The sequence below is a fragment of the Malania oleifera genome, chromosome 3 (assembly GCF_029873635.1).
Source record: "Malania oleifera isolate guangnan ecotype guangnan chromosome 3, ASM2987363v1, whole genome shotgun sequence".
NCBI lineage: Eukaryota > Viridiplantae > Streptophyta > Magnoliopsida > Santalales > Ximeniaceae > Malania > Malania oleifera.
In genome coordinates this window covers 117,321,163-117,340,322 of record NC_080419.1, presented here as the reverse complement: position 1 = coordinate 117,340,322, position 19,160 = coordinate 117,321,163, and positions in this window count along the sequence as shown.

Here is a 19,160-nt window from a genome sequence, read left to right as displayed (position 1 = left end):
ACCAAAAATGATATTTATAGAGCCTTTGACTGAGTCAAATTCGTCGACGAGCCAGCCACTCAGTTGGTGGACGAAGCTATACCTTCGTCGACGAACCCCATCCGGATATTTTCTTTGGTTCGCTCAGTATTTCTTCGTCGACGACACTCTGAATTTCGGTGACAAAGAACTGAAGGGACTTCGTCGACGAAAATACTACCTTCGTCGATGAACCCTGCTGTAATTCCCTTTTTATCATTTTCTTATTTATTTTATGGGTTCAGGTCTCTACAGGAATTATATGGTTAACTAATTTATTTAACACAAATATAAAAACTAAGATGAATGGAGGGAAAACACTTTAATACCTCTATATAAAAATAAAGGAGATATTCAAAATTGTAATAACTATCGTGGAATTAAATTTATGAGTCATATGATAAAAGTGTGGGAAAGTATAGTTGAACAAAGATTAAGGCTAGAAACAAAGGCCTTAGAAAATCAATTTAGTTTTATGTCTGAGAGATATATCACAGAAGTTATATATCTTTTAAGAAGATTAATGGAAGAGTTTAGAGAAAAGAAGAGGGACTTGCATATGGTATTTATTGACTTAGATAAAACATATGATAGGGTACCTAGGGAAGTTTTATGGTGGGTTTTAGAAAAAAAAAATGGGTGTTTATAGTAGGTATACTAATGTCATTAAAGATATGTATAATGGAGTAATAACTAGTGTAAAGACTATAGATGGAGAAATAAGAGAATTTCCAATTACCATAGGTATACATCAAGAATTTGCTTTGAGCCTTTATCTTTTTGCTTTAGTCATGGACCAACTGATTAAGAGCATTCAAAATGAGGTTCTATGGTATATGTTGTTTGTAGATGTTATTTGAAAACCTTCATGATACAATGCAGAGAGAGAGAGAGAGAGAGAGAGAGAGAGAGTTGTCGTACAAAAGGCCGAAGTTGCCTTTGCCTTTAAACTATTTATATATATATTGAATACAATTGAACTAATGAATAAACCTAACCCTAATAATGATACAAAGACTAAAGTGCCCCTTAACTAAAATATTACAGTATATAGGATATTATCTAACATCTCCTCTCAAACTCACGATGGCGCACCGAGAAGCATCGAGAGTTTGCCAAGTAGAAGCTAGAAACGACAAATATTGTGTGTCATGACCCAAAATATATATACGATTAAAGCACAATAATAATAAAATAATAAAAATGGTCATTAAGTTTATATCAATACAGAAGTGTTTTTCTGTAGGATCCTTAATTCCATGTTTGATCCCTAAGAAAGACCTTATCTTAGCGAGTGCTCAGAGACTATTGCGGCTCAGTCGCTCCCTGGAGGTCGGCCTGGTCAAAATGGAATTTTATAGGATAAACAGGATAGACACTGTTCGTACACGTAAATAAATACATATACATAAAATAATGTTTTGACAAACATAATTTGTAAAAATACATAATAAGATAATAATAATAATAATAATATAGGTATCATATGTGAGGCCTACATGAGTTCCGAAGTCATGTGGGATTCACATAAGTCCCGGAGTTATGTAGGGCTCATAAAACTGTATAAGGACTATTAGAGTTACGTAGGACCCACTTGAGTCTCGAAGTTGTATGAAGCCCACATGAGTTTTCAAAATTTAAATTTAATTCTTTTTTAAAATAAATAAATAAATACTAAAACATAGTTTAAAAGTAATAATAATGATAATAATGATTTAAAAAAATAAAATAATTAATTAATTAATTAAGTAAGTAATTAATTAAAAATTTATTTAATGGGAATGGTGGCAAGCACTCCCACATGGCCTCCATCCCCATCCCATACTCAACCCATACCTAATCCATTCCATGCTAATTCTTTAATTTTAAAAAAATTATAATTTCGCTCCTCTTCCCACACTTTTACAAATTCCACTTCTTTCTCAAAAAAAGTTCCCAACCTTCATTTTTCACAAAAATTTTTAAAGGAAGAGAAAGATTAGTGAGTGAAAGAATTAGTGATGGAGAGAAATTTTTTTAGTAAGTTCTCACTCACCCACTTTTTCCGATCTCATTTCTTAGAGATAGTCATTGTGTTCGTAGCGTAAGGTAAAAGAAGAGGTAAATAAATTTGATTATGTTAGTTTTTTTTTATTTAAAATTCATATCGGAGTTTATTTTGTAAGTAAATTTCAATTATGTAAGTTCCATAAAATTTCCAAGAGTTTATTTTTTTACGTATATTTAATTATACCAGTTCTATCTTTAATATACTTGTATTTATTTTTGCGTGAAATGTTCTAATCCTCTCGGGTAAATTTTCAGCATTTCCTTCTATTAAAAAAAAATTATATATATTTTTAACATAAAAATTGTGTGGCATGAGTTTATTTTCACGTTACATTTTTTTCATGAAAATATGCGTAAAGATGAGATTTTCACGAGATTATTTTAAATTGCATAAATTATAATAAGATGGTTTTAAAACCCCTTATAACAAAGGAAGTTCAAAGTTACAGATGCTCGGTACTGCAACTTAAAATTTAAACGGATCAGAGTGCACCCATACTGTCTATAGAGTGGTTATTTATGTTAGTGGATTTCTTCTGAGTGCACACTTGGTTTCAGACCAGGACTTAATAAGGAAAATCTCACTTAATGTTTACGTATGTTGATTTAGTTTGGTCAGTCAGCCAGTTAAGTCTAGTTTTCGGACCACACAACCCAGTTATGGGGGTAAACATGACTTACGGCAAACAAACTTAAGGATGGTTTTTACAATATATGTTTATACATATTTAATTACGTGTATAAAGTTATTAATGATTTAAAGGAAAATTATATGTTTATGTGAAAATGGTCATTCTTGTGCCTAAATGAAGATCTAAAGGAAACGTATATGGAAATGTATATATATGTAAATAATTAAATATTTTTACAGTTTTAAAGTTAAAATTTTAATTTAACAGTCACAGTATATGGTTATTAAATTTTACTGTTATAGTTGATGGTAAAAGTTTTATGCAGAAATTTTTAAATTTACATTTATTTTATAAGTAGTTTTGAAGTTATAGTATTAAATATTGTTTTACGAAATTTTAAAAACTCATTTTGGTTACATACTAATAATAATCTTATTTACTTACTAGGTGTTGTCTCACCCCAATCATATTTTATATTTTAGATAACTCTGAAGGATATATTGGAAATTAGACATAGCAAGCATGCGGGTGGAAATAGAATAGAAAAATAAAATTTGATTAGAAATATTAGTATGATGCCAGATATTTATGCTTATGTAATTTTTCTTCTTTTGAAATAAATGATTGTATTATAGATAATTAGTGCTCTGGTTTAATAATAATTGAGTTTATTTACTTCCGCTGTAAATCAATGGTAAAAAGTAAATATCTCAGATCCTTCAGGGTTGGGGTGTTACATTTGATATTAGAGCAATAGGTTATAGGTTCTGTAGACTTTAAGAAATAATTTTACCAGAACATAGGATATAGGTTTTGCATACTTCAATATATAGATTTTACCAGAACTTAGGCGTAAAACATGATTTGGGTAGGATTAGGTAGTTAAAATATTTATTTTAGTTTGTTATATTATTATACGTTAATAATAGATTTATGATTTTAAAATAACATTTGATCATTGTTTAAGAATGGATCCTAAAAATAGTAGCATTGGAGGAAATGAGATTAACGTGAAGGCTCCCAAGGATAGGTAATAATCATATATTCTCTAAGAAAAATGGTAGTATTATTGAAAACACGTTAATTAATTTAAATATGTTATTTATGTTTGTAGAAACACGTATCCATATTAATGATTCATAATTAATTGTCGCATTAATAATTTAAAATTTATATATATATATATATATATATATAATAATATCTGAGATTTATTTATTTACGCTATTATTATTTTCACTAAATATATAAGAAATGACACATTAGACCCTACTGAGTTTAGAAGTGTTACACATACAAATAGATATGAACAAACGGTCTATTATGAAATCTGAATTTACCCAAAATTTCTTTGCATGTATAAGTTAGATATGAATATGTATTTTTACATTACATATTCAGTTATCAACAAAACTTTCAAACTTAATTTAGGAATATATATTTTAACATAATCTTTAATTTTAATTTTGTATTAGCTTATAAGGGATTAAATATAATTTAAATATTACTTATTATATTGAAATTCAATATATATATATATATATATATATATATAATCCCTTAGCATGTGCAAGTTAAATATGTATATCTATTTTTTTTCCCATTACATATTCAATTTTCATCAAATATCCAAGTTTGATTTAGGAGTACAAATTTTGACGAAATTTTTAATTTTGTATAAATTTATAAAAGTTAATACAACTTAAATTTTTCTATATTAACAAAAAAAAAAACTTTATATAGTAAAAATTCCATTAATGAAAGCAATATAAAAATTAACTAATTTCCTTCAAATAACTAATCAATGTCAAATCATCAATCGACCAAACATGCCCAACACATATTTGATCTAATAATAATAATAATAATAATAATAATAATAATAATGAAATATATATATATATATATATATATATATATATATATAAAAGGGGTACTCTTGCAGTTGAAAAAAAAAAAAGTCTCATGAGTAGAAATCATCGGCCATAGCTCACTTACCCCCAAAGCAAGGCCAGGGTATAAAACCACTTGGGCATAGTGGGGACTCGAACTCGCGATCACATGGATACATGGCCGGTTCCTTACTATTAGGCCACCCACCCAAGTGGTGACCTAAGGATGAAATTAATTATAATTAAAACATTAATAAAGATGTAGAAACATAAAAAGAACCTTGAGTCCGCAAATTTTGCAATACGTGTCGCTCTCTTTCGATTTTTGTGACACACATCGTTCTCCCTCGATTTTTGTAAAATGCGTCGCTCGATATCCATGACACGCGTCGCTCTCTCTCGATTTTCACGACACACATCGTTCTCTCTCGATTTGTGCAAAGAGCATGCTCGATATCCCTGACACGCATCACACTCTCTCGATTCTCGCGGCACATGTCACTCTCCCTCGATTTGTGCAAAACGCGTGCTCGATATCTGTGACACGCGTAGCTCTCTCTCAATTCTCGCGACACACGTCGTTCTCCCTCGATTTGTGCAAAATGCGTTGCTCGATATCCGTGACATGCGTCACTCTCCCTTGATTCTCGCAGCACACATTGCACTCTCTCGATTTCCACAACACGCGGCCATTCCCTTATAAAAAGGTTCTGCCCATCTCGAACTCTAAGCATCACAACTTTCTATCATCTTGAACAATCACATTTCGGTTTGCAGTGATTAGCTCTTCCCAACTTGTCTTTTAGTTGTCTCATTACTCGAAAATGTTGTCAAATCACCTAACTCCCCAAGTTGCTGAGAGCAGCACTAGATCATCGATCCAAAGATGGAAACCTAGTAAGACATAGCTGGAGATTTTAGAGAAGGCCTTCCACAGCAGTCAAGGGGAACTCCCTTCTGTGGAGTGGACTATCTTGCTTGTAGCACAACTCCGACGGTATGGTCCAATCGAGCCGGGAAATATATGCTTTTGGTTTGAGAACCGTAGGTGTAGGTGGGGATCAATTGGAGAAGCCACTATATTAACTACTGCCCCATCAATTCTCCATCTTACCTCCTCCACCACTACCGCCCCAAGCAGTGCCCCTGCCATTCTTCCAACCACTTGTACCCTCATCCCTATCGACAATATTTCGTCTATGAAACTTACAACTAATATCACACCTGTAACGTCCTCAAAATTCTTACCATTATATATATATATATATATATATATATATGTATATAACTACATTTATGCCTAAGCAGCGGAAACACAAATCATACAACCCTTTACATATATACTATACAATACCATAATCCAATATATACAAGCCACAACCATACAAAAATAAACCCCTCCAGCATCATCTATCTCAAAAATACAAAACCCTGTCATAAGTCACCCTACAATAAGAGTAATCTCGTAAACTTCCTATCCGTGAGCCTAATCTGCTCGCCTAGCTGGCTCACCTGAAAAATGTTAAAGCAATGGAGTGAGTCGACACTCAGTAAGTGGAAATATACTATTACTAGTGTGTGGCGGCTGAGTTAAATAATTAAAATACTGAAATAATACTGTAATCTGAGAAAACTGATAAACTAAACAGAATATATCTATCTACCATGTAATCTTTAAAATATGACTGAGTATCCGAGTTTACTATCTGAAGGTACTGCTAATATTATAATAATATAAGTTACTGCTATATGATATGTCTATACATAGGAGTTTCTGCTATACCTTGGGATCTGTATATCATGATATATCCCCTCATGATAGGGTTGTGCGGCCCGTAGGCTGGACTTACTCTAGTCGGCCCTCCAGATAAGTCAATCTCTATCATCCGCCAATTTGTGATGATCTATGTAGATCTTGGCCCACTGCAATCACTTCGGGCTATCGCAAACCTCTGTCATCGTCTAACCGGCTACCTTAACCCAGCATACTATGGAGACTACAAATCTCTCCTAGCACGATTAGACGGAATCCACATGCTATCTAAGTCATGTGGTTGCACATGTCTGAAACTGGCAATGGTACCGTACTCTGCTGTAATTATATCTGTCTGTAATTTTCATAGGGATCTGATATCGTGTAATACTGTATACATATATATATAATATATACTCATTTTGCTGCTTTTAACATGATTTCAAAAACAACCATAAAACTATATTTCTGAGCTATATTATCTAAGATATCTGACTATTTTGTGTATGATATCTGTGTGCTCTGTATATAATATCTATATGCTCTGTATATACTCTCTGTATGCTCTATATATAATTTGTATACTATGCATATCTTCTGTAGCGTCTTGATGCTATCAGTGTATAATCTTTCTGAGTGTTATGGTCTAGAAATCATGTTTTTCTCTGAAAATACTGTAAGTCTCATTCATTTCTAATATTCTGAAATATCTGAATATCTATATATCTGAAATACTATAAAATCTATATATATTTATATATATGATACTGTAATAAACTTATGCCACACATTTGAATAAACATAGTCTCATGCTCAATTCCTGAAATTTCTGCTATAAGGTAATATTCATAAATCTCTGGAAAAATAATCTGATATACATGTTTGAAACACTCATTCATAATATTCTGTATACATAATAAAATTTCTAGCATAACATATTTCCCTTACCTTAATTCTGAAAAGCCCCTATTAAATTTTGGCCCTATACCCACAGGGTTCCTAACTCAACATCCTGAAAATAATATCCCACAGAACAAAATATCAGTATTTCCTTACCTACAACATTTCTCATAATTACAAGGAAGGCATAATCTGAATAAAATATCTTACCCTGTATTTGGGATGAATTTCAAATCGACTCTCCTAACGATCTGCTCCGGTAGACTTGCAAAGAACTTTGCCAGGAGTGTTGTGGTGGCCTCGGATCTTCAATCGGGCGAAAAATGGGGCCAGGATCAAAGAGAGAAGGGGAGGGGGTCATAGGAGAGAGAGAGAGAGAGAGAGAGAGAGAAGAGTTCTGCGCTGAAATTTTGATTAAAAAGCCGAGTTTCAACTATTTATAGGACTGGATTCGTCGACGAGACACGTCACCTTGTCGACGAGTCCTTCAATAATTTCGTCGATGAACTTCCTCCCTCGTCGACGAATTTCAGACTGTCCCAAAACCCTTCTCGGTATCTTCTCGTCGACGAAACTTGTCTTCGTTGACGAGGTCCCCTTATGCCCTCGTCGACGAATCCCTGTGTTTGTCTACGAGACCTTGTGTAAGAATCCCAGGTTATTCCATCCAAAGTGTAATGTCGTCGAAGAATACGAAACGTTAGTCGACGAAGCCTACTACCTTGTTCTGTTCCTGTTTCCATTTTCCTCTCTTTATTATTCAAATACCAATATTTTTTGGATTGTTACAAGACCAATGAGTCATACCCCTTACAATGGCAATATCGCAGTCACCACACTAAGGGTTTCGGATAATACTGGCCTACTCCACCATTGCAAAGAGATCCAATACGCATTGAGACTCATATATGGGTCACCAATGACTCGTTATGATCATCCCTACCAAATGCCTCAAAGGGAAGAGGGCAACTCTTCCTCCCTCTCCGAACAAACGGGCGTTTTCTCCCTTTTTCCGACCCAAGCCGACAACATTACAAGAGGTCAACTCTGCCAAGAAAGAACCTAGGCGGTTAGCAGTGACACCGCTAGCACTTCGATAGATGTTGACGTTGATCTAATGCTCTAAAGGCTAGATTTCGTTTCATTTTTATACATATATTTTTAATTTATAGGACATGTATAATATATATATATATATATATATATATATATAATTATCCTTTTTCACATCTTCTGAATTTCTTTTCCATTTCAACCCCTATTAGATCGATTGTTCACACTTCAATTCCCAAAATAAAATACTTTGCCAAATTGACCCTCAATCTATTTTAAGACTTAATCAAATCGTTAATCAAGTTACTCTTTCAAATAGCGCAACCAATTATACAGTACTTATTTTAAATTAACAAATTTTGAAGATGAAATTTTTATTAAGAGGGAATGTAATGACCCAAAAATATATATACGATTAAAACAACAATAATATTAAAATAATAAAAATAGTCATTAAGTTAATATCAATACAAAAGTGTTTTTCTGCAGGATCCTTGATTCCATGTTTGATGCCGAAGAAAGACCTTGTTTTAGCGAGTGCTCAGAGACCATTGCGGCTCAGTCGCTCCCTGGAGGTTGGCCTAGTCAAAATGGAATTTCATAGGATAAACAGGATAGACACTCTTTGTACACGTAAATAAATACATATACATAAAATAGTGTTTTGACAGACATAATTTGTAAAAATACATAGTAAAATAATAATAATATATGTATCATATGTGGGGCCCACATGAATCCCGAAGTCGTGTGGGATTCACATGAATCCTGGTGTTATGTAGGACTCATAAAACCGTATGAGGACTATTGGAGTTACGTAGGACTCACTTGGGTCTCGAAGTTGTGTGGTGCCCACAAGACCATATGGGGCCCACATGAGTTTTTAAAATTTAAATTTAATACTTTTTTTAAAAATAAAAATAATAAATACTAAAACATAGCTTAAAAGTAATAATAATGATAATAATAATGATTTAAAAAATAAAATAAATAAATAAATAATTAATTAAGTAAGTAATTAATTAAAAATTTATTTAATAGGAATGGTGGCAAGCACTCCCACATGGCTTTCATCCCCGTCTCATACTCAACCCATACCTAGCACATCCCATGCCCATTCTTTAATTTTAATAAAATTATAATTTCACCCCTCTCCCCACACTTTTACAAATTCCACTTCTTCTCCAAAATTTTCCTATAAATAGGAAGCTCTCAACCTTCATTTTTCACAAAAATTTTCAAAAGAAAAGAAAAATTAGTGAGTGAAAGAATTAGTGGTGGAGAAAGAATTTTTGAGTAGGTTCTCACTCACCCACTCTTTTCGATCTCATTTCTTAGAGATAGTCATTGTGTTCGTAGCGCAAGGTAAAAGAAGAGGTAAGTAATTTGATTATGTTAGTTTTTTTTTTTATTTAAAATTCATACCCGAGTTTATTTTGTAAGTAAATTTCAATTATGTTTGTTAGTTCCATAAAATTTCCATGAGTTTATTTTTTTACGCATATTTAATTATACTAGTTCTATCTTTAATATACTTGCATTTATTTTTAAGTTAAGAAATGTTCTAATCCCTTCGGGTAAATTTTCAGTATTTCTTTCTATTAAAAAAAATTATATATATTTTTAACACAAAAATTGTGTGGCATGAGTTCATTTTCACGTTGCATTTTTTCGTGAAAATATGAGTAAAGATGAGATTTTCACGAGATTATTTTAAATTACATAAATTATAATAAGATGGTTTTAAAACCCCTTATGACAAAGGAAGTTCAAAGTTACAGATGCTTGGTACCATAACTTAAAGTTTAAACGGATCAGAGTGCACCCATACTATTTACAAAGTGGTTATTTATGTTAGTGGATTTCTCCTGAATGCACACTTGGTTCCGGACCAAGACTTAATAAGGAAAATCTCACTTAATGTTTACGTACGTTGATTTAGTTTGGTCGGTCAGCCAGTTAAGTCTACTTTTCGGATCGCACAACCTAGTTCGTACGTTGATTTAATTTGGTCGGTCAGCCAGCTAAGTCTACTCTTTGGATCACACAACCTAGTTATGGGGGTAAACATGACTTACGACAAACAGACCTAAAGGTGGTTTTTATAATATATGTTTATACATATTTAATTACGTGTATAGAGTTATCGATGATTTGAAGGAAAATTATATGTTTATGTGAAAAAGGTCATTCTTGTGCCTAAATGACGATCTAAATAAAATGTATAAAGGAAAGTATATATATGTAAATAATTAAGTATTTTTACAGTTTTAAAATTAAAAGTTTAATTTAATAGTCACAGTATATGGTTATTAAATTTTACTGTTATAGTTGATGGTAAAAGTTTTATGCAGAAATTTTTAAATTTACATTTATTTTAGAAGCAGTTTTGAAGTTATAGTATTAAATATTGTTTTATGAAATTTTAAAAGCTCATTTTGGCTACACACTAATAATAATCTTATTTACTTACTGGGTGTCGTCTCACCCTAATCATATTTTACATTTCAGATAACTCTGATAAGATATATCGGAAATCAGGCATAGTAAGCATGCGGATGGGAATAGAATAGAAAAATAAAGTTTGATTAGAAATATTAGTATGATGCCAGATATTTATGCTTATGTAATTTTTCTTTTTTTGAAATAAATGATTGCAATATGGATAATTAGCGCTCTGGTTTAATAATAATTGAGTTTATTTACTTCCACTATAAATCAATGGTAAAAAGTAAATATCTCAGATCCTTTGGGGTTGGGTTGTTACATTGTGAGACTTTGTGAAGAAGTCAACCAACTACATGATAGAGCAAATGAATGGGAGAGAGATGGTACTAAGGCAAAGATGATGACGTGTGAGATGACAATCAATTTCAATATGCTTAGTGCGTTTATGAAAGACAGAATTATGAGCAATTTGAATAGCACTGGTGTTGTCACAATACATATGAGTGAGTTTAGCAAGAAAAACACTCATGTTAGCAAGTAACCAACGTAACCAAACTATTTTAGCAGTAGTTGAAGCCATGACATGATACTCAACCTTAGTAAAAGAACAAGAAACTACAAATTGCTTCTTGTTTTACTAGGAATTGAGAGAGTCACCAAGAAAAATACAAAAACCAATCGTGGACTTATGGTCTATAGGATCTCCAGACCAATCAGCATCAGAATAAGCATGAAGTTCTAAAGTAGATGTAGAAGAAAGCAATATATTCTGATACAATGTCCCTCTGATATAACGTAAGATACAGAGAACAACAGCCCAATGGATTATGGTGGGAAAGGAGACAAATTGACTGACAATATGAACCGCATATGTAATATCAGGTTGAGTGATTGAGAGATAAACCAAAATTCCAACAATAGTACTGTATAGAGTTGGATCCACCAATGGAACCCCATCAGAAGAGGTATAATGAACATTAAGTTCAAGAGGAGTTGCTACAGTTCGAGTATCAATAAGACGGGCTTTTTGAATAGCATCTACTACATATTTAGACTAAGAGAGGAGATAACCTTTAGGAGAATAGGCTACCACAATGCCAAGAAAGTATCTTAGGGGTCCCAAATCTTTCATTTCAAAGTGGTGGTGCAGCTCTGATTTCAACTTTGCAATCTCATCTGTATCATCTCCAGTTAAAATCATATCATATACATAAAGAAGGAGAATAATACGCCTAGCAGATGTAGAACGAGTAAACAAGACACAATCATGATCACTTGATTGGAAGCCAATAATACAAAGCACTTCAGAGAATTTCTTAAACCAAGCCGTGGGAGCTTGTTTAAGACCATACAAAGATCTTCTTAGTCTACACACCTCCCCTGGATGATGAGGAACACCAGGAGGTGGAGGCATATAAACTTCCTCTTTGAGATCCCTGTTTAGGAAGACATTCTTTACATCTAACTATGAGAGGTTCCACTGGTTAATAGAAGCTATTGCAATCAAAATACGTACAGATGTCATCTTAGCAACTGGTGCAAATGTCTCCTCATAATCAAAACCAACTTTTTGAGTAAATCCTTTTGCAACCAAACCGGCCTTATATCTTTCAACAGAACCATCAGACTTAGTTTTGATCTTGTAGACCCAACAACATCCCACTACTATTTTACCAAGAGGAAGAGGTACCAACTCCCATGTGCTGGTCTTATACAAAGCAGCAAGTTCTTCATTCATAGCATGTTGCCAAAAAGGGTCAAGAGCTATCTATTTATAGGAAGTAGGCTCACAATGGGAATGAAGAGAAACTAAAAAAGTAGCAAAACTAAAATGATAACAAGAATTAGACATAAGAACATATGAATCAAGATGAGAAGGTGGCTTACGAAGTCACGTTGGATAACGAGAAGATGCAGGGTCCACATGATCAGAAGATAAAGAGGAGTCTGCTAAGGAGGAAGTGGGATTTGTACCTACAGAAGAAAATAAAGGACAAACAGAAGAATTGGGAGCAACTGGGGAAGACTTTGAATCAATATCACAAGTAACTGGATCAATATTCATAAAGTCAGACTTATTTAAGATTCTAGAACCTGTTGGAATATAGAAAAAAGGAACGTGTTCAAGAAAGGTGATGTGACGAGAAACATAAAGTTTTTTTGTTTTCGGATCATAACAACGATATCCTTTTTGTCCATCACCATAACCAAGAAACACACACATAGAGGATCGTGCAGACAACTTAGAACGCTCAGTATGAGGATGAAGGACAAAACATGTGCAACCAAATACTCTCAAATAAAAATACTCTAGAGCCTTGTCGTACAATTTCTCATAAGGAAAGACTCTCAAAGGAAAAGAAATAGGAATTATGTTAATCAAATATGTGGCAGTAAGAACGGCTTCTCCCTAGAAAACTTTGGGAACATTACTAGAAAGAAGAAGGGATCAAACTGTCTCAATGATGTGCCTATGTTTTCTTTCAGCCACACCATTTTGCTCTAGAGCATCTGTGCACGATGATTGATGTATGGTGTTATCAGAGGTGAGTAGAGTGAAAAACTCAGTAGAATTATATCCCCCCCCCCCAAAAATCGCACTTGAAACACTTAATGACAGTTGAATATTGAGTTTGAACCAAAGCACAAAACATTTTATCTAATAAAATCAGAGCATTTATTTATAAGATATATCTAAGAAAAACAAGTATAATCATCAATGAAAAAAACGTAATATCGGGACCCTTCCTTTAAGGTAGTAGGAGTTGGTCCTCAAACATCAAAATGAGTTAGATCAAAGGGTGTAAGAGACATTGATATACTTTTATTAAATGACAAAGTAGAGAATTTTGCAAGCTTACAATGACTACAATCATAAATGTCATGAGAAGATAAATTTCTTAATACTCTTGTGGAAGCCAAAAATCTCAATCGAGAACTAGAAACATGTAACGACCTGCTTAATAAATTGGGTTTTTTTTTTTTTTTTTAATACTATGATAATCTACATGCTTTGATACCATACTGGGGGTAAACCCAATTATTAACCTAAGCAGCGAGAAGCAGAAATCACATGAATATAACCATATGAAAATATATACAATACAATACCATACAATACCAGAGTAATACATGTTTCCCCAAAATACCCTCAACTATGCTGGGATATACAAAAATCCTCCACAATACTCACTTCACTGACAGGGCACTATTGAAGCCCTTCTATCTGCGAGCCTGGTCTGCTCGCTTACCTGGATCACCTGAAAAATGATTCAACACTGGGATGTGCCAACACTCAGTAAGACGAAATATGCTATTACTAGTGTGTGGCAAATGAGTTACAATATTATGAAAATCTGTTTCTATATTATCATGTATAACTGGATACGTAAGTATAGTACAAGTGATAAAATCCACCACCCCTTCCTATGTTGCTTAACATAACAGTATTGAAGATTACTATTCAAAACACTTCTAGTATACATAAGTATGTTCCCTGTTTCTGTAAAACTATACATACGTAATAGTAACTGAAAATGTTTCCTGTGGATAACTGTGTGTCATGATTTAACCCCTCATGACAGGGTTGTGCGGCCCGTAGGCGAGATCTACACTAGCCGGCCGACCAGGGTAAATCACTATACTCCATCGATCTGATCTGCCCACCTCAACCCATATTTGATGGGGAGCCTGTCCACGTCAAGGGCCTAGGTGATTGACCTACTACCACGTATTATCTAAATAGGTGGTTGCACTCATAATATAGCATAATATCTGTAGCAACGGTACCGTGCTCTGTAACTGCATAGTCCAATAGGGTCTGATATTATATAATATATATTTATATACCATTATCTGATTTACCATGATTCTGAAATAACTGTAATAACCATGATGCTGCGTAAACTGTAACTGTAATTCATATGTCATAATACTGAGAACTGTATAATCATAACACTGATAACTGCATAATCATAATACTGAAATTCGTATAATCATGGTACTGAGATTTGTATAATCATGGTACTAAAATTCGTAAAATCATGATACTGAAAATTCGTAAAACATATCTCCATACTATATTCATATTTACAAGCCACACCATACTTTAATACATAATATTCATTATTTAACAAATTGTATAATATTTTAAAAATACCTAACATAGCAAATTTCCCTTACTTGACTACTAAAAAGCCCTTATGGTATACTGGCCTAACACATGCAGGGCCTCCTACACAACACCCTGAAAACAACATTTGCCAAAATAGAATATCAGTATTTCTTCGTCTACATCATTTCCTATAATGGTTATAAGGCAAAAAATGGACTAAAAGACCTTACCCTAAATTTGGGATGAAATCCAACTCCGTTTCATCAATGATCCGCTCTGGCTGACTTGCAGATAACTTCGCCAGGAGCGTCGTGGTGGCTTCGGATCGTTAATCCAGCAACTAACGGGGCCGAAATCGAAGAGAGAAAGGAGAGGACTGTAGGAGAGAGAGAGAGGGGCGCTGAAATGTGATAAAAATATGATTTTTCACTACTTATAGGGCCAAATTCGTCGACGAACCTTACCCTTCGTCGACGAAATTCAGAGCAGCCCAAAACCTTCGCTCAGTATTTTCTCGTCGACAAAATGGGACCTCATCGATGAGATCCTGAAGACTTTCATTCACGAAATCCTACATTCGTCGACGAAGCCTGGTAGTTTCCCGAAATTATATTCTCCAAAATGCAATGTCGTCAACGAAGTCTACGGCCTCCTTCTGTTTCTGTTTCCATTTCTCTCCCTCTTATGATTAAAATACCATTATTCTTCGGATCACTACAAAACATGTCTAAGGCGTGAATCTCATAAATAAAAATTAGAAGAATTTGAACTTAAAAGAAATGAACACAAATCAATACTAGAACCAGCAAATTCTTTGTCCCGAAGCTCTTCTAACACATTCAATCCCCCCTTCTTATGGCATGTCCCAATCAACTTCTTGGAATGTGGATCCTGAACAAAACATAAGTTTGGAATAAAGTAAACACAGTATCTAAAATCACATAGTTGACTAATAGAAATCAAATTCAATGAAATTTTAGGAATACAATAAACATTAGAAAGACACAAATAAGATGAAATGATGGAACCAGTACCTACTAATGGCATTGGGGTACCATTGGCAGCCAAAACAGATGAAGGTGTCAAGGTAGAAGATATTGACGTAAATATAAAGATGTCATTTGACATATGATGAGTAGCACTTGAATCAAATATCCAAGTGGACGGAGATATACCCAAAGTGGACGAGGATGACAAACCTATGGAGGGAGAAACAGATAAGACATTAGGCTTTGATGTAGAAAGAAACTTCTACATTTGCTCTGCAATAATAGATAGTGTAGGCACGGTGGGAGACAACTCTTCTGATGATGTAGTGGCTACAGTATGATAATGCCTAGGCTTCGAAGTATGTTGTTATCCCTTAATAATAATGGACATTGAGCTTTCCAATGACCCTTTTGCTTGCAAAAACTACACTCATCAATGACAACTTTCTGATGTCGATTTTAACCATTAGAAGATTGCTTAGATAAAACAACCAAAATAGTCTAAGTAGGAACTGGGAGAAGATTTTTTACTCACATGTGACTTGAGATGCACTTCCTCTACCATTAGTTCACTAACAACTGAATCAACAGAGGGAAGAGGACTCCGATGAAGGATAGAACCACGAAGTGCCTCAAATTCATCTTGAAGTGCCATAAAAAACTGAACAAGTTGTTGTTCCTTTTTATAAGTGCAGTAAGGCTTATTCAAACTAAGATCCGCAGGGTCAGTTAGTGCCAATTCATCCCAAAAACTAATCATAAGAGTGTAAAATTGTTGAATACTTTGATCTCCTTGTCTTGTTGCTCTAATATCTATCTTTAACTGATATCGTTTAGCAAAATTGGATTGCATATATAATTTTGATAAATAATATCAAACTTGCTTAGCTGTAGAAAATTTAGCTAGCTGTATTCCAATGGACTAATCAATGAAATTTTTAATCAAGGTAATAATTTTGGAATTATTCAATTCCCAAACGGCTAAAAATTCTACATAATTCTCTTTCTTACTATTAAAGGGCATAGACACATTACCAGAAACATATCCCCACAAGTTTTTTCCAAAAAAAAAAATTCTTCATAACATTTGCCCAATATGAATAATTATTTCCATTTAGTTTAGCACTAATGGTTTGGAGAGAATCATCTCTTTCACCAACCATCTTCAAATGCAAAGAAATTAATTGTAGAGATCCAATCAAAAAATGAAGCCAAAATGTTACTACATATATCAATGAGAAAGAGAAAAACCATAGGTTCGGGAGCCACCAAGAAAGCCAATTTTCAGAGTAGCAAGATCGGTCTGCAGTTCCCGTCGGTCGAGTCGCCCTGTACTGGGAACTCCACCGGTACACCCGAAGAAGACAAATCTCAGCCTCATCACAATTGTTGTTCTCTTCCCCTATTCGAGTTCGACTGACGGAGATGGAATTAGGAGATTCTGATGTGTCTGGCATTCGACCTGACAAAAAACATCCGACTAGATTTTCGTCGACGAGAATTATGAGTCAAGCAGCCTCGAGACTGATCTCAAAGATGCCTCGACGGTCGAGAAGAAGAAGTCACTGTATGCGTATGGTAGAGTCTCGGCGACGTCGGGTGTGTCGCCATCGTTGTTGTCTGGGCGTGACGTCTGGGAACGCTGCGAGGACAATAAGAAGATGAGGATTGTTCCAAGGCATATACAACTAGCAGTAAGGAATGATGAGGAACTCAGCAAGCTTCTCGAGGACTTGAGAGGGAACCAACTTTGATACCATAAAAACATTCACGATCCAATGCACAGAGAGAGAGAGAGAGAGAGAGAGAGAGAGAGAGAGAAGAGGAAGAGATTCAATCACAAAAAAGAGAGAGAGAGTTGTTATACAAGAGGCCGAAGTCGCCTTTGCCTTTATGCTATTTATATATATATATATATATATATATATATATATATATATTGAATACAATTAAACTAATGAATAAACCTAACCCTAATAATGTTACAAAGACTAAAGTGCCCCTTAACTAAAATATTACAATATATAGGATATTATCTAACATTATTATGTTGATTGATGAAATTAGGGGCAAAGTAAAGGTTGAGTTAGAATTATGGAGAAAAACTTTGAAATTTAGAGGTTTTACGATAAGTAGAAATGAGACAAAATACATGAAATGTAATTTCAGTAATGGTAGAAGGAATATTGGAGACAAAGTTAAGCTTGATGATGAAGAAATAAATAGTACTTGTAGATTTTGATACCTTAGATATATTATATGTAAGTTGAATGAGAAATTGAAGATGATGTAATGCATTGAGTTAAAGTAAATTGGGTAAAATGGATAAGTGCTTCAAGTGTGCTTTGTGATCATAGAATACCCATAAAATAAAAGTGAAGTTTTATAGGGCGACTATAAGACCAACTAAGCTATATGGATCAAAATGTTGGGCGATGAAGAAACAAAAAGTCCAAAAAGTAAAAGTTGTTGAGATGAAGAAGCTTAAATGGATGAGTGATATAACACTGAAAGATAAATTAAGGAATGAATATATTCGCGGTACGTTAGCTGTAACTCTTATAGAAGATAAGATAAGAGAAAGATGACTTAGATGGTTTGGACACTTATAAAGTAGGCCACGTAGTATGCCAATGAGGAAGAGTGAGTTAGTTATTGCAAGGAGCAGTAAAATGAATAAGGATAAACCTAAAATAACTTGGAATAAGATAGTAAATATTTAATAGCTCTGAATTTGTCAAAAAAAAAATACCCATGATCGCATAAATTGACGAAAAGGATTCATATACCCGACCCCATCTAACGGACTTAAGACTTGATTTTGTTGTTATTGTTAATATATATATAAATTGTTAAAATTTGGAGATGGTACTGTACGAAGTAATTTAGGTAATTAGGATATAATTTATCAATGGTTGAAATTTTCTAATTTATGATTATTGAAAATTTTATAATATAAATTTAATTTTGTACACACTTTAATAGGTTATTTGAAAATATAGTTATTATTTATATATTTTTTGTATACATGTCCAGATATATAATGATCATCTTAAATGCATGTTAAGATTTTTATATGGAACCAAATACCAATATCGTTATCCAGGTAATAAAAATATTTTCATAAAGTAGACATGCCATCCTAAAAATGATGAATTGCAAATTGTATAATTTAAGCATGCTTGGTTTGAAAATAAATAAATTAAATTAAATAGAATTAATACTCTAAATAAAGGCAAATTTTGTCAAAACCACAAATCTAACCGAGAATTATCCACTTTGATGACAATGCATGATGATTAAAAATGAAAT